Consider the following 23,293-nt stretch of genomic DNA (forward strand, 5'->3'; position numbering starts at 1 on the left):
ATCCAAGTGTGCCCACATCAACCCTGCAACAAAACGGAATTTTATTAGTAGATTTGAAGGGAAGTAGCAAAATAGTAGGAATCTGTAGGGAATTGCTTTCTAAAATAAGAAACAGTTTCAGATGAAACTCAAAGATGTAGACTATAGAATGTCACAAGTAAGCAGAGTTTTGTATTGCGGTCCCCATACAGCTGTAGTTAGGAATTCAAGTAGCTATCTTACTAATACTATCGTTTGAGAGTGAGAGAAGTCAAGAAACATCATTTCTTTTGGAAGATGAATGCATTATGAATCAAGCAAGTACTTTTGGAACTTAGGTACACAAGAGAAATAATGTTCTATGTTTCTTGATGTCTTTCTCATGGACACTTAGAACAGGAAAGGGAATTTGAACATAACAAATTCTTTCCCAACATGGAGCTCAGAAGCAAATCTAGAACTAAGTTAGAACTGAGTTCCTAGATCTGCACACTGATGGAAATGGTTGACTATATCTTAAATTACAGCTCAATGTAAAGGAAAAATACAGTGTAAGGACAAGCCATAAGTTTTTCTTTTTTTTTTTTTTTTACTTATATATGTCAATGTTCATTTACATAAAAAAGGAGAATTTGTGTTCACATACCAGTTTCTAATACTATTATATGGTAGTGAGAGAGAAATGACTAAACAGAGCAACAAAAAAAATTAAACATTAAAGGCTGGTGGGTGTTCTGTTTCTGTGAACACTTCTGTATTCTGAATTAAATAACATGCAGTCTTCAAAACCAGCTATACTAACTTCTGGGCCAGGTAGTGATGAAACTTACTGAGATTTAGATGTTACATTTAATACAAAGTTCTGTTGAATCCCATGTGTAATGGTCTGCTTTAGAGCCTCACCCAACACCTCTTTTGAGCAACCCACATTTGTGAGATGTCCTGGCAAGAACAGCCAGTCTCCAGTCTACTGGAGAACATTGTGATTAGCATTTCTGCAATTTGGCCATAGATGTGAATTAAGCCCATACAATCTTTCTGTTATTTTTAGTGACACACTTATCTTTGCTCTGTCCTTTAAAAAGCTTTTAACCACAGAGTGGGCTCAGTGGAATATTCCTTTGAGTTTGCAACTTTAGCACTGATGTCTGGAAAAGCATTGGAAGAGGGAAAGATGGAGTTGCAAACTCTTGTACTTCAGCTCTTGATGGCCCTGCTACCTAGGGGAGCCTAGTATTTCTTGTTGTAACTTAGATGTGCCTAAAGCCATTGTGGGTGTTGGAGCAGCACAAACTTAGGAAAGTGAAAGTGATACGGCCTTGGCTCTCACCTCCCTCAGACCTCTCAGAAACTGTCATAATACCATTCAGTGAGATTGCCTTGTATTTCTGGAGCCAGTACAGGCACCAGCTGACCTTGGTAATAGCTAGTGGTGCTCATGACACAGAACTGAGGCTGGGAAGCAGAGCCTCTAGACTTGTTTTCACTGTCCATCCTTATTGCTTAATTCCTTAATCTCTTCAAATGCTGTCGAATATAAACACACATTTATTCACTAAACTTCTTATTTCTGCTGATGTATCTGTAAGCTATATTAATTTGAATAAAAGAAGACAGGCCGCACACAAATTAATGGGAAATTCTTCATCAGTGCTCCATTGTGCAGAGGAAAGTTCAGACTCATTCTATGGGGCAGACATGAAAGTGTCATAAAACAATGATCAGATTCATTTGTTTTTCTTAGAACAAACAAAACCAACCAAACAAAAAAGAACAAGGAAAAAAATCTCAAATTAACTTCAAGTTTAATTTGAAGTGTAATTAATTAATGTGAATTATTACTCATCTGCATGTTGTACTCTTTTCCTGATTTCTTTGTCTTTTTAAGTTAATCAGAATAGATTGCCTCCAGTTTTACTTGTCCAAAAATGTGAATAATAAAAAACTGAATAGGGACAGTGTGCTGAAATGCCTCAGCATAGATGTTCATGACCACTAAAAGCAAAGGACATTATATAAGAAAGGCAAACAGCCATGAATAATCAAACAAAGCTCTCCATGTATATTGGGACTTAAGCAGGGTAAGAGAGAGAAAAAAGGAATCATTAGCAAATGAACAGCTGGCAGAAACACATGTTTATTCTTTATGTCTTTCATGAGATATACAGCTTTCTTACTGGAAAATTTAAATTGATACTGTCATTTGTAATAAAAACAGTTCATGTAGCTTGACTTCATTTGATGTATATACAGGAAGATAGTAAATTCTCTGCAGTTCTTTGGGATAGTAATGTCTATCAATAAAAATGAACACATATTAAGAGCCTCATAGTGACAGTTACATACCATATCTTGTAGATACTTTTTTAAGAATGAAAATTCAGAATAAGCATGCTGTTATCCCTGTCTGAAGCAAAATGCTGTAAAATGATTTTCTCACAGCTTAGTGATTAATCCTATACAAGTTTCCTTAACCAATCCCACTTTAGTTATAGCCCTTCCTTGAAACAAAACTGCAAAATATGCTGAGACTGTGATTTTACTTAATTTCTCAAGATCAGTGAACTTATTTTTTGTAAATGGTCATGAGCAGAGTTTCTGTATTGATCATTGAACTGGAGTGAAGAAATAGAGGAATCAAGTCCTGAGAGTATAGTAAGCTTAGGGACCTTAGAAGACAAGTGACTTGTAAGTCCTGGGCAGTGTTTCACTGAAGCACTAGAATAACATGAAGGAAATATGATATAAAGCTCAGAAATGATAAGTGATATCATTACTGAGTTGAAGAATAAACTGTAAAGTACATCAGGTAATTTACTGTTTAAAAGCAAAGGTAATATTTTTTAGAAAAGCTGTCTTCTTTTGAATATATGTTTATGTTTACTTTCTGTCACACAAAATGTCTTTTTCCACCAGTAAATCTAGTATTTCCTCTGTAAATGGAAGCTACTTGCAAGAATAAAGTAGATGAGTAGATATGTAAGACGAGCTTATTTTCAGGAAAGAAACAATATGATCCTAAACTCTTTTAAGATTCTTACTCCTATCTGTGCTATTAAAAAATTGTATTGAGAAGTGATCAGTCTTTGGAAAGCATCATCTCTGTGAGAGGAATAGAACCAGTCTAATCTATTGTGATCATGCTTGAAACACAGGCGTACTGTCTCCCCTGTGCTCTGCCCATTACCATGTTTACATGCCTGCAAAGGGTAACATGAATACTCCATGAATACTCAGGTATGCAAAGTCACATAAAATCAGACTCAGCTGGGCAAGTTGGTTTCAAATAGAAGTGAACCAGGTTTTAATTCCTTCTTCATACTTTGTTTTTGCAAGGGTTAATCTTTTGTTTCTTTTGTATGTTTGTGTTCTCATTTTTTATGTACTGAATGCCAGATTTCAATCATATATAAGATATTTTGAAGAGACGAGTGAAACAGGAAGTCCTGTCTGAGAGGCAGTTTGGAATAAAGTACTACTTAAAGATGAGTTTAAATGTCCTTCCTGCCTCTGAGGGGACCTGGACATTAGCCTCCTTGCAAAGATAGTGCTATTTCTCTGCCATATTAAAGCAAAGATATGAAACCCTTCAAGACAACTGGATGTATCTTGGTAGATTTTTCTGCAGGATTATAAATGCCACTGCTTTCTATTGGTGATATTTGAAACTGAGGATGATAGCAAAGATTAATCTAACTGACTTTTGGCTCTTCTGAGGCTTCTGCCTCTGATTTCAGATGTTGTACAATGCAAACATATATTAGATTATTCACAACTGCTTTCATATAATATGAATGAAAAGTAAATAGGCTAAGATGGGATGCATATGAATCACTGAAAATTATTGTCCCTGTAAGTGAAGACTTTATAAAGAGTGCTTCTGTGCTACAGTTTCTTTTTCATCTGTGCCCTTGATCTTTTCAAGTTGCTTTGTGACTGTGACCCTGCCAGTCTGCTCCTTTGCAGTGTTTGTCATGTTTTGGATGATTTATTTTTTTCTCCTGAGGAAAGTAACTTTTGTCTCTTGTGAAAATTTCTCCTGGTTGATTGGACAGGCCTTTATTGGAAAAGGCTGATTTCCTCTTTTCCCTGGCACCTCTTCACCAGACTGACCTCTTGGTCACGCGTAGTTAGAACGTGCCAGGAGCTGCAGGCAAAAGAGGCTGTGTAGTTTCCCTGCTCCAGCAGCACTCAGGTGGATCCTTTGGGAGAGGCACCAGGTGCTCAGCTTTCTGTCCTGGCACTTACTTACCTGGAACTTCTTTTTCCTTCTCAAAGCAGGTCTGGTCATAGCTTTGCAGTTTCTTCATTGAAAGAAGAAGAGTATCATCTTCAACAGTTCAGACCTGTTGGGGGAATTGGCAGCTCCTAAAACAGGGCTTTGAGAGCTGGCCATGAGTCTGTTAAATCCAGCAAATATACTAGTTGGTGATTTCAGTGGATTGTGTGAAACATCTGGAATGAGTGACTGTGCTGTTATGGCACAAGCCAGCTGTGGGTTACCAATTTACTATATATAGGTATGTCTTTTTCCAACCTTTTGCCATTAGCAGCTGTTTCTGAGATGCAGTGAGCCACTGTCTAGTGGTACCCAGGGCAGGATCTGATGGGTTTCCACCACAAATTAGGCAGGACCTCCTGGCAGTGATTTGCACCTTTCCTTCAGTCTGCCACCATGGAGTGGAAGGGTATTATTCTTGTCATATAGGTGGAGAGGTTCCTTCTAAAGGCCAATTTCTCTTCCTAATAGCCTAGGTAGGTGAAATTTGTGGCTGTGCCAAAACTGCATTGCTTTCTCAAAGGCATGCCAAGACAGAATGCTCAAGGGTAGGATTTCATTGTAGCTAATGTTAGGGTTTTGTTTTCAGGCTGAGATGAATTTCTATTTGAAGTTGTGCTTCCAGTGGTTTTTCGTAACATGAAATGTTTAGGCTACTCTGAAAACCATGCTATGTTTTCTTTCAAATAAACATTATTTGCTAGTTGGTTGTAACTGATAAATACATAGGTATGTTATTTGGAGACATGACTTAGCACATGATTAGGGATTTTATATTGCTGTATTTTTCTTGGAAATTTGTGCCTTATTGAACACATTATTTTATTATGCAGTTGCCCTGTGCCTGTATACTACTTGAGTTCAGGGAAATATACCTGCAATTGTGTTATTGTAACTTAGAAATACTATTAGTACTAATAGTATTAGTACTAATAGTATTTCTGTTAGTACTATTACTATTAGTATTTCTAATACTTTTAGTATTTCTAATGTTGTTAGAAATGCGAATAGTATTTCTATTAGTACTATTACTACTAAGACACTGTATTTTCACTGTGTATTACTTTGGTATCTTGTGTTTAGTTTTAGCATGAGACATTCATTGCTTGTATTTCTTCAGCCACAAATAAAAATAATGCACTTTTAAAAGAACTGTAATTTTATTTTCTGTTTTACTATATTATACTACATGGATTGATCTATATTATATTTTAATGAAAAGAAGACTGGGATTTATTTTGGTAGTCTGCCTACATTCATTTTGCTTTCAAATTAGATAGGAAAATTAACTATTGGTTTGAATGCATCACTTTAACAGCATTGTCACAACAATCAATCCATTATCAGTCCATTTCAGCCATTTTAAATCTGTGATTATTTTTTTAATTCTACTTTTTGCTTTTATATATCTTACCTTGTTTCCTTCTTTTCAGTATTTTAGCATTCTCCCCCCAGCTTGCTTTAGAATGATGTATGTGAAAGTACCAACTTTCATAGCTGCTGTAGAGGCTTGATTTACATGTATATATACAAGATACCTCTAAAGCCCATAGTATTTACCTCGGTACTTATATAGAAGGCCTCATGCATGTGATGTACCTGTCTCTTAGTAGGAAGTGGTTGTTATGACATGTTTTCATTTTGGGCAGACCTTTGAAATGTACATTCTCTCTGTCAATATTGCATGTCATCATAAATTGGGGGAAAGAGTTGGATGTGTAAGAGAAGAAATTTCTACTTTTTTCTACTTTTTCTGTAATATAAAATTAGTTGTAGAATTGGGAGGGGGGGGGAAATTGATTTTCCTATAGAACTTATTTTCTGCTCCTTACAAAGCTCACTTAATGCTTAGGCAAAGACATATTACCAAAAAGTCTAAGTAGATACTCATGCATAAACTAAGAAATCTTGGAGCGTACCATCTTTGTGCTTGACATTGGTATTTAGAAAATTTTAAAATATGTGTGCCCTGATTATGTATTGAAACATATTTTTAATTAATAATGAACTAATATGGATGTACACTGCAATAGGAGTACAGCATGTTCTGAAAAATGCATAAAAGGTGATATGTTTTTTTCTGCCTTTTTTAAGTTTGAATGAATTCAAAAATAAATAATTTCATCTGAAGCAAAAGGATTAAAAAAGTGTATATTTTTGGGGTTGGTTTTTTTGCCAATTTAAAACAATTTTGCGTTAATGCTAATTAAGAATGGACATAAAGATTTTTTCAAAATGAAGATTTCTGTCCATTATTTAGACTGGTGTAATTAATAAAATGGTTTCTGTGATTCCCACTTCTCTTACAGTTCGTTACATTTTTTGAATGTTGGAGGAAAAACTATTAAATGTAGTCATCATACCTCATTTAGGATGCAGACGTGATAGCACTAATTAAAGTTTCTTGAATTAAATAATGTAATTGGGTAGCTAACTATAGCTGGTATTTTAGAGTAGTTTGTTTTAAAGCTCATTATGTGGTCTTAATGAAACTGGCTTTTCCTGATTGGTGCTCACTACTCCAGACAGGTATACCCAGAGCTCCTGTCTCACCAGTGAGAAAAAACTGTTTCAATGTAGGAGCAGTGAGGATTGTTTAGCAGGAAAGAAGGCATAAAATTAGGCCTAGGCTGCTAATTAACCTTAATTAGAAGCAATTTGTTTAGAACCATAAGTTTTATAGCCTACTTTAAGTACTTCAGTCCTCTCTGTGGTGGCTCTTTTTAGGAATTCCACCCTATGAGACCTGTATAACCTCTGTATGCTTGTATCTAAATGTCTGTGGCATGCACACATGTAGAGAGTACAAAACCTTCCTTTACACTGAATTAAAATAGTGTTTTTTTTCTGTAGTAGTAACTGCTGCTACACTGCATTTTTTGTTGTGTTCTCTATTTCAAAGGTTATGTCACCACTGTACAGAGACATTTGAGAGGCAGAACTAGACTTGGTGCATGTTGGTACTTTTCAGTAAAAAAATAATTTTAGGCAGTTTGCAAAAGGTATAATGAAGTCCATCACAAAATCTTTTAAAGAAGGTTTCCTGAGTTTTTACAAGTTCTGGGGTCTAGCCTGTGTATTTATTTTCCCTTTTATCACCTGCTACTTGTGAAATTTGAAGTTTTGTCTTCCAGGAGGTTCTGAAGACCTTTTGAAAGCTTAGTAATTAACAGAGAAACAGTAGAAAACAAGCATGCAAATTCAATTAGAGGGATTTTGGAGCTACCTGTAATACAGCATATGTAATATCCAGATACAGTGCTTTCTATAGCAGAAAATTTTCCTGAAATAATTGAGGATACTGTCTAGAAATACTTTTTCAAAGGTACAGGAATGCATTATCAGATGTGATGTACAGTAGGCACAGAAAAATGAAAGGGCATGTAAAGTGTAGGAAAAAAGCCAGAAATAAAATACAGTATTTTGCATTATATGAGAGACATGAGACCTAAAGACACTGTTGCATTTCAAGTATCTTTTCATTGATATCTCAGGTATCATCTCATTGTCTAGATATAAGGGGAATAGCTCAATTATATTGATTCCTGACACCAGAAAATGCAACCCAAGGGGCAATTTAGATTTACCTGAATTAAACTGGAAGGCAAATCAGTGACAGCTTTATAATACTTAAGTTACAGTTTTAAATTCAAAACTTAGTTGGAAAGGAAAAGCTCTATTACACTTTTAATGGTGAAAGCAAACAGGGTAATGTATACAAATATTTCTTCTCCTTTTACAAATGCTTTCATTTCAGGTGGCAGAGTCTGGTGATCTAATGTACAGTTAAATAACCTGAAACAAAACCCTTGCCAAAAAAAAAAAACAAAAACAAACCAAAAACCGCAAAAATCAAAGAAAACCAAAATATCCGAAACCAAAACCCCAAAAAACCTAAGGCTGACATTAAAGACTGGAAAAAGGTTTAGGGATACTACTACCAGTCATATTGCTAATTCCTTTTTAATTTTTCATAATTTCCATACCTCAAGGACGTGGCTTTCTAAAAAGTATGGTTTTCTCAGTGGAGATGAAGGAAAAGGAATTGAGGCTTCTGGAGTTGAGACCTTCTGGGAGCAGATTTGGCCTTGCTCACGCAACACAAGCTGGAACAATCCCAGCTGGTAAAAAGTTCATGCACAATCATTCCAGGCAAAGGAACTGAACTGTAAGCTTGAACTCAGTCCCAGGCTGCTGCCCTTGATGCCATTGTCCTCTGGAGAAAGTATTATTGGAATAGGAATCAGTAAGCACAAGTGCTGCCATGGGGGGAACAGGCATTACCACCTCCAGAGGATGATTCTGAAATCCGGTGTCTGGCCTGGTGAACCTCAGAACAGACACATTGCTTGAGGTGGAAGAGTCCTTTACCCTTTCTGGAATCACAGTTGGAGGACCATGGGGAGGGAACAGCTTTCAGGCAGCTGATGTTGTTTATGTCACAGAAGAGACATAAACTGGTTATATCTCTCATAGTGAGATAACCAGTGTCCAGCCCCAGATCTCCTCATGGTGAGGCATGTTACTTCTCCCTCCAAATGAACTGACTCTCATACAGTGTTATTCGTAATGGATGTTGGCACATGGTTTAAAATAAATTCAAGAAGCAGAGAAAGAAACAAGTACAGCCACGAGTAGAGGGGAAAAGTACTAATGAAAATGTTACCCAGCAAGTTTATTCTAATGCTTCAGTCTCCTTGTTAGGATGATAATTGTCCATTACAGGCTTTGCAGGTAGTCAGTCAGTTAAAACAAGATGGCTTTATGGTGCTCCCTCCCCATCTTGTCATACTCTCAAACGCCCCAAGTGCCCTTTGTATTATCGAGGATTCAGTTTATTTCACAGTATGATTTAGGCTTCTCTCTTTCTTCCAAAGAGAACAGAGTATTATATTCACATAAAGACTGTAAGATATTGCACTGCTATATATGACTCATGGTGTCACTGTAGCATATAGTATTAAGACACAGCTTATCAGCTGTCCCACTGCATGTTAAAGGAAATCTCTTTCTACATCTTTAGGTGTATGACTTCTGTTAGTTTATTAATTTCTACTACAAATCTGCAGGTTTTCCACTGCTAATCTGTCCCTACTGCTTCCTTCACTCAGAATTCCTGTCACATCCCCGTTCAAAATGCAGAGCTATATATGAAGGTGCTGGCCTGTCCCTGCTGAACAGCCTTTCCTCCTGTCCATTTTCTTTCTGTTGAAGAGGTTAGTTCTCACCTCATGCGACCTCCTGGCTCTAATAAATGGTCCCTATGCAAATCAGGAATCATTTAAAAATATATTTTCCCATTCTCCTCTTTAGTCTGCTGAAGCCTGTGAGAGTGCTTATTTCCTTGATTGTAATAAAACTTGCATTATTAGCTGAGTTCCTCAGCTGTAAAGGATTACTTGTTTTCATCCTTTTCCTTCTGTAATACCTTACAAGCAACAGAATCCACAGACAGAGCTGTCACTTTTTGACCAAAGCGGACAGGAGGAAAAAGCAATTAGTAAATGATACAATAGAAGCCTACCTCTAGAATATTCCACTTAAGAGAGGAATGCGTCAAAAATAGAATTCTCTTCTACTTTATCTAACAGCAGAAACCAGAAACATGAATGCTTGCTTACTGAGTGAAGAGATTGCAAAGGAATTCTCTATAACCTTGTCAGCTAAAGTGGTGAATTAAATGGCATGTCTTGAATTACTCAAGATATCAACAAACTCGCAGGCAGGCAAGACTAAAAATGTGATAGTCCAGGTTGTCCGAATGGATCACATATGGTCTAGTCATAGGCAAAGCAGTACTCTCCACTGAAAGTCCTCTTTATCCTGACAATAACTTTTATATGTGGACATGATGTTGTATTTTAGTAGAGTTGCAACATACAGAATATTTTTAGTTGTGTGAATGGGATTTTTATTTGCATGAAAAAATGATGACATAAAGCTTAGTCTGTTTTTACTGTGTCATGTTGGTATTAATGAACTGTTGCTCAACCTGCAGTTTAACCATAAATGTTAGGGAGGATTGTTGGTTTTCTTTAATGTCCTTTTGGAGTGACTGTTTCAGGCATTGACAGGGTACTGTCAGAAATTTATGGCATATGTTGTCCCAGATCAAGGGACTGCCTGTCAGGAATACCAATAGATGGATATATGGACGTGGAAAAACTGACTGAGGGTTTAAAACTTCAGGCATCATATGTATGAAGGTAGCTTTTGGAGAAAGAATTAAAAAATACCCCCCAAAAAACCGCTTCATTTTTTAAAAATTTGATTTAACTTTTTTTTTCTTTTCATTTGACTCCAGAAATTAGTCACAGATATAAAAACTAAGTTTCAGAAGATAATTCTGTTCTTTGAAGAAGAGGATGTTGAAATGGATATTCTATTTTTTCTCTTCATTTTCTATGTGTGTGTTTTCTACATAGAGCTCTCCTGTCATAATAAATTGCTAACACTGTTGCTTTTCACATCTGTCTTTTGGCAAGACTCGTGGGTACTTAAAGAGATTAAACAGGGCAATTACTAAGTAAAGTCTCTTGAAACTATCAGTCTTGCTAATGAGAGAAAATGAATGCATGCTTCCATTTAAATGAGATATGTGAAAGACAAGCTTTCAATATATCATAGTACCATGGAACATGATGTAAACGTGTTGGAGCAACATGATGGTATATTGGAAAAGAGAATAAAAATGAACATGAAGCAGCAAGGTTGCTATGGGCAGAAATGTTAGACCTTTTAATTGCATGCTTTGTAGCCTTTGAGGAATTCTTACACAGCTGGAATTGGTGACCATTATTTGAGACATCCATATATTGGAGGTTTTTTTTTTCCTTCTTTCCTTCTTTTCCCCTCCCTCCCTTTCCTCTTTCCTGGATGTGGAAAGGCTGATTTTGCAAAATATCAAATGAAGTAACTGCTGTTCTTAGCATGGTTAATAAGTGTAAAGAACTTACGAGAAATAAGGTCTCTCCCACTACCTAGTAATTCTGATAGTATTTGAGACTGTAATGAGGAAAACAAAATGGTGCACTTTTCAGAGCTCGGTCACTTTATGAGAAAGGCTGTATAAAGTGTTTCTTGTCATCAGCACTAGGTGATGGGTCTTCCTGGCACAGGCTGATCTTACATAGTCCATACTTTGTAGTAACATAGTTGTATTTTTGTCAACTTCTTGGGGGGGGGGGGGGGGGGGGGCAGGAATTGTGGTGATTTTCCTCTGTCTTCTTTTTTTTGTCGTCAGAGAAAGAAGGGGAGATCAGATTAATACTTAAAAAATAATGACACCGGAAAAAATATGAGGTTGAAAGTTAAAAATATTTAAAATAAGAGCTGTAATTTATATTGTTTGTTAGTGTTTGAATTGAGAAAGCATGTGTAATGTGATTAAGTCTATTTAGGACTATTGTGTAGTTACTAAGCTTGGAAAAGACTATAAATAAAAATTATTGTCTACACACTTTTAACTATGTCATGGTTTAACGCCAGCTGGCAACTAAGCCCCTCTCAGTCACTCACTCACTCCCCCCTGGTGGGATGGGAGAGAGAACTGGAAGGGTAACAGTAAGAAAACCCATGGGTTGAGATAATGAAAGGACATGATGCTTTAATAAGTCCAGTGGTTGCACTTATACCCAGAAAATGCCCAAAGGCTATCATTTAGAAACTTGAATTATGGTAGTTTAAGCATTATTTAAAGTATTTTCCATAGAAGCAATTATTAACATATTTAAGCTTTTATTGTCATAGAATCATTGACTCATGGAATGGTTTGAGTTGGAAGGGACCTTAAAGCTCATCTAGTTCCAACCCACCTGCTATGGGCAGGGACACCTTCCATTAGACCAGGTTGCTCATAGACCCATCAAGTGTGGCTTCTGAAAGGTTTATAATCTTTAATGTGATTTGTAGGAAACTGAGGAACATTTCTTGTAAGAGGTGTGACTTCTCAGAGGAAAGAGGAACATGTGAACTGTATGTGCCTCTTTAAACATTCTTGCAAAATATTGTAATGGTTTAATGCCTGGCTAGAAGCTGAGAGCCACACAGCTACTTGCTCACTCCCCCTTGCCCTGGCCCAGCCCACTGGGATGGGGAGGAGAACTGGAAAAAGGACAAATCTGTGGGTTGAGGTAGGAACAATTTCATAATTGAAAAAAAATAAGATATACTACTACTGATAATAATAATTGTAATGAAAAGGAAGAAATCAAAGAGAGGAATAAAACACAAGAAAGACAAGTGCTGCACAATATAATTGCTCACCACCCACTGACTAATGTCCAGCCATTTTCACTCCCATCAATAATCTCTGTGAATCTCTCTAAATATGCAGTGGAGTCTGAAATGTGCCCTGCCTAAATATATGCAGCCTATTTTGCAAAGTCACAAGTGGTAATTTAGTGTTTTCAAATATTTTAAACCAGGTGTAAGAATTATCAGAATTCTGCACACACAGCAAACCTTTTAAAGAAAATAAATACTTGCCTTGTGCAGCAGGTGATGTTTACGTGTTTACTGTGACACACAGGTGATTAGTTTTTTAAAAAGAGCATCATCTGCTACTTATTTGCATGCATTTTTTCTTTTATAAAAGTGTTAAAATTATTACCATATCAGAAGTCCTTCTTGTTAGCATTATGATAGCGATAATCACACAGGAAACTTGATGTCCTCTTCAACACACCATTATTTAGAAAATCGGATATAACCCCCTTACTCTGTGTGGGACCCATTTTCTGTTTATAAAATAAAAACACAAATTATTTTAAGATTCAGATAGCAACTAAATACTATGTATTAATATTAATGTATAAAATAGCATTGGAGCTGATCTAAAGAGTATTTCAGCTATTTCATATTACGTTGTTTTTTTAGGGCTGTTTCTATGGGGAACCAGAAAAAATATTTCCAGATTCTATTCTGCCATCCTTTTTGAGACATATTCTGCAAACCTACTACAGCTGAAGGATATATGTTATTTCTCCTTTTATACTGTTGATGCATCTCTTCTGCTGTGCCTTATGTTTTACTTTATCATAATCAACTTTGTACCTGCGCCTGAATCTGCAAGCTCTGTCAAAATTCCTTCTAATGTTTTAAAGCCTTTTTTTTTTCTTTTCCTAAAGTCATGGTTAGTGTGGATAGACATAGGGTAAATTACTTAAGATGTTAATTTTTTTCTGCTTCCCAGTTTGCAACAGTTTTCTTCCAATGTAGAAGAGGATAATGGGGAACAGTATTTTGTCTCTCTTTTTCTTCAGTAATACTTTCTCCCCAGATACTTTCAGTTATGAACAAGAAAAATGATGAAGTCGACATTCTGAAAATACAAATTTCTACTCTGTTTTTCTAAATGTAGTGCTTCTTTAAAAGAATGAAATACTGGCGGTTATAGCAAAAGTATACACTTTACACATACACATACAAACACGCATCCTTACATCTGAGCTATCTGGCATTTATGTGAACTATTCATTGTACTGAATTTTGTTAAAGTGAAAAATGATTACTTTGTCATAAACAAAGATGCCTTGGCATAAAAGCTATCAAAAGGTAACCTTATGTATGGTGAAGTTACGGTGATAGTGTGTTCCCGATCCTTAGTGAGGCAACCGTTATTTTGCAAACAATTATTTAGAATGAAATTTTAACTCTAGTTTTTTAACAATATCTTTGTCACTTCAGAAGCTGTGGCACTGACTAGTTCCTGTAAAGAGAGTTTAGCACCACATCTCAAAAGTTCTGCCAACCTTACTTAAAGTTCTGGGCTTTTATCCAATGAACTTTTCTGGTTTTGAAAAATGCATTAGATTAGATTTAACTGCATTTGATGACTAGCTGTAGTGAAAATTGCCACTGTAAAGAAGAATAGAAGGTTACAAGCAGTCCAATTCATACTGAAGTTAAAAACCAAGAAAACTCTTCTGTGCCCTAAAAGTCTTTTAAGCATAGTTTTCTAGTAGAAATTTATATACAAGTTAGTTCCTTCTGAAATAATGTGTTTTGGAAAAAGATGGGTGTTTTTTTAGTTTGACTAGATATCTGAATATTACATGGTCTCTTCACAGCTGGGATCGTATAAAACAATCTGAATTGTAGCATTCAGGTAAATAAATAAATAAATAAATAAAAAATAGTTTTCTCTGCAGAGAAAGCCATCACATATTTTGATAGAGATAATAGTTTACATTTACATTAGTTTTAGAAGTGATTTTTGATAAAAATGGGAAAGTGCTGTTGAGATAAACAGCTTCTAATGAAATTAAATTTCTGATCCTCTGCTTGAAAGTCAGCCTTTGACAAATACAGCAAAATTAGGAAACAACAAGCAAGGGACAGGTAGTATTTTAATCAAAATACTTGAAAAGGTAAAGCATTAGAAATAAATGCAATATATACCAAAATCATAAATGCCTACTAGGAAAACTAGATACTACTGACTTGGTAATCCTGTAAGTATGAAGTGCTATTCATAAATTCTCACAAAACCTCAGGTCTTGCTTTTGCACCACTTGTTCAAGAGAAGTTAAGTTAAAGCCACTCCTATGAAGTCTAGTTAATCATAGACTGACAGGGGTGTTGAAGTGGGGATTTATGTTTGCCCAGTAGCTCATGTCTGTAGGTGAAACAGAGCTAGTGAATTTGGAACTTCCAAACACTTGGCAGCTCCAAGAGGCTGCTGTCCCACTAGCATGAGGCTGCACAGAGTGATTTAAGATTCTCTTTAAAAATAGTAGGCAGAGTACCTGCAAACTTTGGCCTGTATTGTTAATTTTAACTATAACATATGTTTAACCTTTCTGTCCTTTTCATAGAATCATAGAATCGTAGAATAATTAGGGTTGGAAAGGACCTTAAGATCTTCTAGTTCCAACCCCCCTGCCGTGGGCAGGGACACCTTATGCCAAATCATACCACTCAAGGCCTCGTCCAGCCTGGTCTTGAACACCCCCACGGATGGAGCATTCACAACCTCCCTGGGCAACCCATTCCAGTGCCTCACCACCCTAACAGGAAAGAATTTCCACCTTATATCCAATCTTAACTTCCCCTGTTTAAGTTTTAACCTGTTACCCCTTGTCCTATCACTACAGTCTCTAATGAAGAGTCCCTCCCCAGCATCCCTATAGGCACCCTTCAGATACTGGAAGGCTGCTATGAGGTCTCCACGCAGCCTTCTCTTCTCCAGGCTGAACAGCCCCAACTTCCTCAGCCTGTCTTCATATGGGAGGTGCTCCAGTCCCCTGATCATCCTCATGGCCCTTCTCTGGACTTGTTCCAACAGTTCCATGTCCTTTTTATGTTGAGGACGCCAGAACTGCACACAATACTCCAAGTGAGGTCTCAGGAGAGCAGAGTAGAGGGGCAGGATCACCTCCTTTGACCTTCTGGTCATGCTCCTTTTGATGCAGCCCAGGATACGGTTGGCTTTCTGGGCTGCAAGCGCACACTGAAGCCGGCTCATGCTCATTTTCTCATCGACCAGCACCCCCAAGTCCTTCTCTGCAGGGCTGCTCTGAATCTCTTCTCTGCCCAACCTGTAGCTGTGCCTGGGATTGCTCTGACCCAGGTGCAGGACCTTGCACTTGGCATGGTTAAACTTCATGAGGTTGGCATCAGCCCACCTCACAAGCGTGTCGAGGTCCCTCTGGATGGCATTCCTTCCCTCCAGGGTATCAACCGAGCCACACAGCTTGATGTCGTCGGCAAACTTGCTGAGGGCGCACTCAATCCCACTGTCCATGTCAGCGACAAAGACATTAAACAAGACCGGTCCCAACACCGATCCCTGAGGGACACCACTCGTTACTGGTCTCCAGCCGGACATTGAGCCATTGACGACAACTCTGTGTGTGCAGCCATCCTGCCAGTTCTTTATCCACCAAGTGGTCCATCCATCTATCTCTCAGACAGTCTGAGAGAACAGTGTTTCTGTGGAAGCTGCAAAGACCATGTGACACACATTTAGAAGAAATTGTGAAAACAAGGATGACTTTATGTTAAAATATGGCATGTGTTAAGCATTCAGTAAAAGATTGTCAGAGAAATTCACTTTCCCCTCTCCCCCCCCCCATCACTTTGTAATTAGGAAGTGATGATGATATTCAAATTAATAGTTAATAAGAGATATCTTATGCCAACTATAGCAGGCAATCCAAATCCAGTAGCAGTTAACTGCTCATTTATTTTCTCTATTATATGTATGGTAAAATACCATATCTGGAGTGAATGTAAGTATGGGTAAATATCAAATGTTAACTTAGTAATGCATACCAAGAGTGATCAAACTAGATGTGTTAGTAGCCTAAAAAATACTTGAATTTGTCTTTTATGTTGCATAAAAGAGAACCATCTCTAGATTTGTCATGCTGCATAGAAATAAATCAGATGTTCTTTCTATGTTGACAAATACAATAATGACTATATCTGATTTAGCTTTTGCTGCTACAGCCTTCATAAGATTTCTTCCTGCTACGAACAGTTAAAATACTTAAGATCAAATTAAGGTAAAATTGTCTGGGGGGAAAAAAATGAATTTCAGTCACTGCCTTAATATGGATGGATGTGTGTTACTCATGCATTTGTATAGTTTTACAGTAGGCCCAGAATGCTAAGGTAATTTCAAGCAGATTATTTGTCCTTAGACTTTTTATTTTAACACCTTCTGCTAGAAAAAAATCTCTGAGATTGGTTTAAAGAAATTAATTATATCAAAAAGAAATGCTCTTTCTTTCCATTTCCTGATTTCATAATGCAAATTTGCAGTTCTGTTAAACACACCTTTAGCCTTCTTTTCAATAGCCTTGTGTTTTGATGGGAAAAGCGTAGAATGGTTTGGGCTGGAAGTGACCTTAAAGATCATCTCGTTCCAACTCCCTGTCCATGAGCAGGGACATCTTCCACTAGAACAGGTTGCTCAAAACCCTGCCCAACCTGGCCGTGAGCACTGCCAGGGGTGGGGCATCCACAACTTCCCTGGGCAGCCTTTGCCAGTGCCTCACCACCCTCACACCTAAAGAGTAGACTTTGTGCAGCAAATATAACATCCCTGATTGATAGAAAAGTTTGTCATCCGAACATTGCTGTGGGTTGAACATTTTAGGGACTAAAATCTTGACCTTTCTTGCAAATTTACATTTAAGAAAATACTTCAGTGTTGTTCAATTAAAATATTCAGGTTTAAAATTAAAATATTTGACTTTATTACACTTTTAAAAATATCTGAAATATAATTTGTTTTGCATTATGTTTGTTTCCAAAATGTTTAGTTTGGAAAAATGTTAATGGAGTATTTCAACAGTAAGTAAGTGCTTTGTGACATTTTTGCTTGAAGTTCAAGTGAAGGAAATGTTGAAAATTTGTGTTTATATAAAATGGTTTTATTTTCACAAACCAACATTTCTGAACAGAATAATATCCCTCAGAAGCTGTTATTAAAACCCCCTCTACTTAAATGGAGAATGAAAAAAAAACCACATTTCTAATCTTCCAGAGCAGCACTGCCTCAGTTCTTGTATCTGCACAATGGCATGTGACATGCATTCACAATTTATTTTACCTTCCTTATTCCATCAAACAAGCTCTTTGCATTTTTTCTCCACTGAAATTATTTATTTGCACTTAAGGCAACAGCTGGGTTCTGAACTTGGCAGTAATCACAATTATAAATCAGTGTTTTGCTTATGCAGCTTGTGTATATAACACCGTTCACTACGTATGTAGTACACACTTTTTGCAATGATGAAGTGCAAGTTATACCTCGTGCATTTCATCTGCAAACACTCTTCTTATTTCCTTATTTTCAGCCTTCATTATTCTGCAGTACTCATGTGCATTGTGATGCTATAGAGAAACCCTAATTTTAGTTTAAAAAGTTCTCTCTTCTTGCAGCCATCTATTTTAATCTGTGCCCATTCTGTCCATTATAAGTGGTAGAGTTACCTGTAAAATAAATCTTCTGGGAGTAATGGGTGTATTTTGAAGCACAGATAAGAATTACCCTGCGCATTTGCCCAAGGAGAGATGTTAGGGGAGAGATGCTAGTGTTCTTGGTCTCCCCTTTTAAGTTCCCAGCATAAGTGAATCTCTCCCAGAATAATCGCAGCATTCTGGAATGGCATAAAGTTCATGAGCTGCCAGCTAAATCTACTGCAGGTTAAAGGAACTACTAAGGTTATTTTAAATTATATTGGCATTTCTAGTGTTACCTGGAGTTTCTCACAGAGGTGTACAAGGAGTTTAACTAATGGATCAAGTTCAGTTTAAAAAGAGTCTGAAAAAGCATTAGGATATATCTCTGAGTGGCCAACTAGAGGAAGGGTATGCAAAGAAAACAGCCTGCAGCCAAAGAGGAAAAATGGATTTTTCACAGTGCTACTAACAGAAGAAGCTGATGAGCTGCTCTGTCCTCATCAGTCTATTCCCTCATGTGAACCCATGTCCAAAGGAATAATGGTAATTTCTGCCTTGTCAAATTCTCCCCCTCTTCCTGATTATCCTTGCACCACTGATTCAGTCATCTGACATTCTGTTGCAGATTAATTCTCCCCGTGTGCTTTTTTCTTTTTTTAATGGAGACACTATGGATTCAATACTGAAATGCATGTTGAATAAGCGTAAGATTATAATGTTAGTAGGTTCCTTTATGGCCAAATGCTTTTTATCAGCAGAAAAACAAGGGAAGCAGGAGGGAGACAAATGAAAGTAAGTGATTGGGAAGAGACAATGTGACAGGGAAATCGTGTTTTGGATAAAATGTCAAGAAGCTGGGAATGTGGAAAGCTGTTGTGGTTGTTAGCTTCCAGGAGGGTCCATGAAAGTATTAAGTCACCTGCAAAGAACAGCACTGGATCCTTTTGAGTGTCACTGTGAAAAGGAACACACATAAGCATTGAACATTTTTCAGGGTTATGTATAATTTCTCATTTCCTGTCATGAGTCAAAGATGAATGATGTGAATTAAACAATCAAACAATCTATAGGCAGTAATACACCTTAAAACCCCACAACAGTTCACTGGTACTAATCACTGTGGAGAGTAAGGCACAAAGAAACTGGAACATGGGTCTTTATGTTTACTTTTTGTGCATCCCTCTCTCCAGTAGCATCCAAAAAACTCAAAGGGAAAGATATTATGATGTTTCTAAGAACTGGAAAAGGCCTGAATAACTGAGTAGCCCCATAGATTATTGAGAGACTTGGGGTTATTGAGCCTGGAGAAGAGAAGGCACCAGGGAGACCTTATTTCAGCCTTTCAACATATAAAGAGGGCTTATAAGACAGATGGAGAGAGATTTCACTGAGGCCTGTATGGACAGGACAAGGGGCAAGCGTTTTAAACTGAGAGGGAGTAGATTTAGATTGGATATATGGAAAACATTTCTTAAGATGAGGCTGGTGAGACACTGAAACAAGTTCAGAGAATTTATAAATGCTTCATCCCTACAAATGTTCAGGTTGCACAGGACTTTGAGCAAAGTTGTTTAGTGGAAGGTGTCCCTGCCCATGGCCAGGGAGTTGGAACTAGATGATCTTTAAAGGTCCATTCCAACCCAAAACATTCTAGGATTCTGTGATTATTGTGAGCGTTAAATGTACCAAGATAATTTGGATGCATCGTTACTAAATATGATAAATACGGTATTGTATAGCATTCACATTTGCAGGATAGGTGATGCAACTATCTTTCAGAACTTAGAGCAGAGCAGAAATTAATTGAAAAATGAGATGCCCTTTGAAGGCATGAGATATACATAGGAACTAAGCACATGTTTTTCTTTCATGTTGATGACATCCTAGCAGGAAAATAACTGATGTGTTAGTATGCTGTTTCCTGAGCTCCTGTAGTGTTAAAATCTCATTGCATAAAATCTTCACTGTATATAACAAACTTTTTCACCCTTTAGAGGAATTAAAGTGTAGATATTGGGGAAGAGATTTAAGGAACAGCAAGCATAGTCCTGTAAACTCCAGTTCAAAAGCCCATCTTCTGAACTTTTAACCTTCTCCTTTTTCAGTACAATAGTTTAATTCCAATTAGATATTTTTTAAACTATTATGTATCTTAGCCTTTCTTGGGAAATATTCTTTAAAAATATTAGAGAAGAAATAGTTGCTCATTTTACAAAAATATCTCATCAAGTTGAAGATTTTTATTTACAAGTTTAATGCCCTAAGCTATCATTCCACTAAAAGGAAGGCAGTTTTTATGAAGATGTTGCTTAAGGGCTTTAATCTGAAAATAATTTAAAAGAATAAACAGCAAGACCCAAGGGTGATAGGACTGTTTACTTGCAATATACGGTAGATAAAGAGTTTTTTAGTGAATGTATTTATATGAAAATGTAAAATTAATAGCCATGTTTAATGTCTTACACAGGAAACTGTAACAGTTATGAAGATGTTGATGTTTGCATAGGCTCTCCAAAATCTGAAATCCTTCTACTATTCATAATACCTTTCTGTAATTACCCTGGGCCAGCTATATGTGCCGTGGCACCTGACAGCTAAGTGAAGCACAATATTGGGGAAGGAAGGAATATTCATTATGAAACTGTAATAAAATATTCCACATATTAGGAACACTGTGCCTTATCTCAGTGAAAGAGTACAGTTCTGTAGTGAATGTAAGAGGGCAGTGCAAGATACACCGTGCGGGAGATCCTCTAAGGGCCTAAACTATAATAATTGCTACCTTGAGTCTGGAAAGTTGGCTCTTGTCAGCAACAGCTGCATGTTGGCAGTTTTAGAAAATCTTTAAGGCACTCCATCGTATTATTCCCAGAGAAGATGGTAGGGGAGGAGGCCCTTTGTAGATCCTCTCTTGTTTTCTGGGTGTACCTCAGGTGTTTTTCAGTTAACGTGGAAGGTTGGGTCCATATGCTTCAGCTATGATTCTTAATTGTTAAAAAATTATTATAGCATTTTTATTTTGATGTTTTTAATTTCTTGGAGATTTGTTCTCAAATGTGATGAGACAAATCCATGCTGTCTGTGAAGCTGATAATGATGCATGATAAAAGTGACATGATTGCTTCAAGCTAGTGATTTGACTGACATTTCTCTTAAAAGTAAAATAATTTTAATATACATTTAGAAAGGAATGTAAATACTTTGTATGTTATGTATGAAGAACATTTTCAATACTTTTTACTTTTTCAGTTACCCGCTTCCTAGTGGGCACAGGATATAAATTTCTTTTGAACAGAAATGAAAAACATTCCTAATTATGTATGATCATTCTGAATCTGAATATGTTTAGAAATACATAGTTAAGTTCATGTATGTAGTAATACCTATATACATACATAGAATCATAGAATAGTTAGGGTTGGAAAGGACCTTAAGATCATCTAGTTCCAACCCCCTGCTGTGGGCAGGGACACCTTACGCTAAATCATATTACCCAAGGCCTTGTCCAACTTGGTCTTGAATACTGCCAGGGATGGATACATAAGGGGAATTTATACAGTACTCACAGAGGCACATAATTTATTAAAAAACAATTTAATGTTATTTATGAAATCTGTAATTTTTTAAGAAAAATACAATTATATTTTTAAACCAAGAATACAGGAACAGCTTGAAGCCTCCTGTCATTATTAAAGTAATTGCAATACACAAAAACAGAACAAGGCAATGTTAGAAACAATAATCAAAAGAGAAAAATATGCCCAACTCAAGGAAATTTTTTATTACTTCCCTTGCATGCTCCTTGCATTACTTGCTTTTCTTCTTGTAAAGGAATTCTATTATTATTGCATTACTGCCTAAATCAAAATAATTTTTTTATAACTGATCATCTCGGGAGAATAGAGATAGTAAAATGCAGTTATATTTGCATTCCTACTGCGATAATCATATATAGATATGAAGAGAAGGCAAGGCTGTGCCTGTAAGACACAGTCCTAAACTGTAAGAAGCACATTATCTTAAGGGAAATTCAGGGAGGCATTGTGTGCTTCAGGGAGGAAGACACAAAAAGAACAACTTATTCAACAGGAAATGTGCTTAGAGCAATGCCCTCAGAAAGATGTCATTTTCTGTGGAAGGTGATGGAGAGAGGAATAGTTTGCTGCCTCTAAAGGCTTGCATTGTTTGCAATGCTCCATTCCTATTTGTGCCACAACTGAGTGATCTGAGAGCTCCAATAGTTGCGCTATGCTTCTCCCTGTGTACCTTACTTTTAACAATGTCCTAAGAATGACTTCTGACTATATATATATAGATTACACAGAAAAGATCACAGCATGCCCTCCATATTGGACCTCCGCTGTCATCAACAGAGAACTGTATGACTGCAACAATGTTTATAATTTGGGGAAAAATCACACTGACAGATTAGATTTTCTTTCGACATTTTAATCATCATAAAGACTCATTGTTGCTTTGTTGCACTGAAACCTTTGTGAATTGGATAATAAACACGTCAAACATTTGAAGGATGACTTCTTTCCCTGAAATTAGTTAAGCTTGACTAAATGTTGAAAATACTACATTGCTATCAGTTGGCAAATAGGTTTGTTTCTTTGAAATGTTCTTAGACTGCGCAACATATTTGTTTTGAAATATTATAAAGCACTTATTTTTAAATCAGTACTGTATTTTTCCTTGAAACAACTGCTAATGGACAGTTTATTTGAACAGGTAATTACTCTCATAACCAATTCAACATATTGTAGCTTTTCTGAGAAATGCTTTTGGGAACTGTCTTTAACCCAGTACAATTTAAATGGATTTCAGAACAACTTGCAGTGGATTTGGATAATATCCTTTCCATCAGCAGCTAATTGGCAGGAAATGAGATTAATAGTACACAACGAGTTTTTCAGTTTTGATCACTTGTAAGTGCGCTAAAATACCTGAATAACTCTGTATGGCATTACGCAGCACCTATTGTTTAAATAGTCCTATTCAAGCTACTGAGACTAGTGAACCAAGTAGATTTAACTTTCAGACATTGCTAACAAACTGCCTTATGAAAATCACACAGGAAGAGGTTCTGGGTGTCCTAAATCAGTAAATACTTTTTTG

At 36.7% G+C, this 23,293-nt stretch overlaps 1 protein-coding gene across 5 annotated transcripts in view; it reads left to right on the top strand.

The window, feature by feature from the left end:
• PPFIA2 (PTPRF interacting protein alpha 2) overlaps positions 1 to 23,293 on the top strand; it is a 321,181-nt gene that overhangs the window by 52,358 nt on the left and 245,530 nt on the right. The window lies entirely within an intron of this gene.

Source organism: Pezoporus flaviventris, unplaced genomic scaffold (assembly GCF_033815535.1).
Source record: "Pezoporus flaviventris isolate CSIRO_AGI_PZ_B2104156 unplaced genomic scaffold, CSIRO_AGI_Pfla_v1 ptg000016l, whole genome shotgun sequence".
Lineage (NCBI taxonomy): Eukaryota > Metazoa > Chordata > Aves > Psittaciformes > Psittacidae > Pezoporus > Pezoporus flaviventris.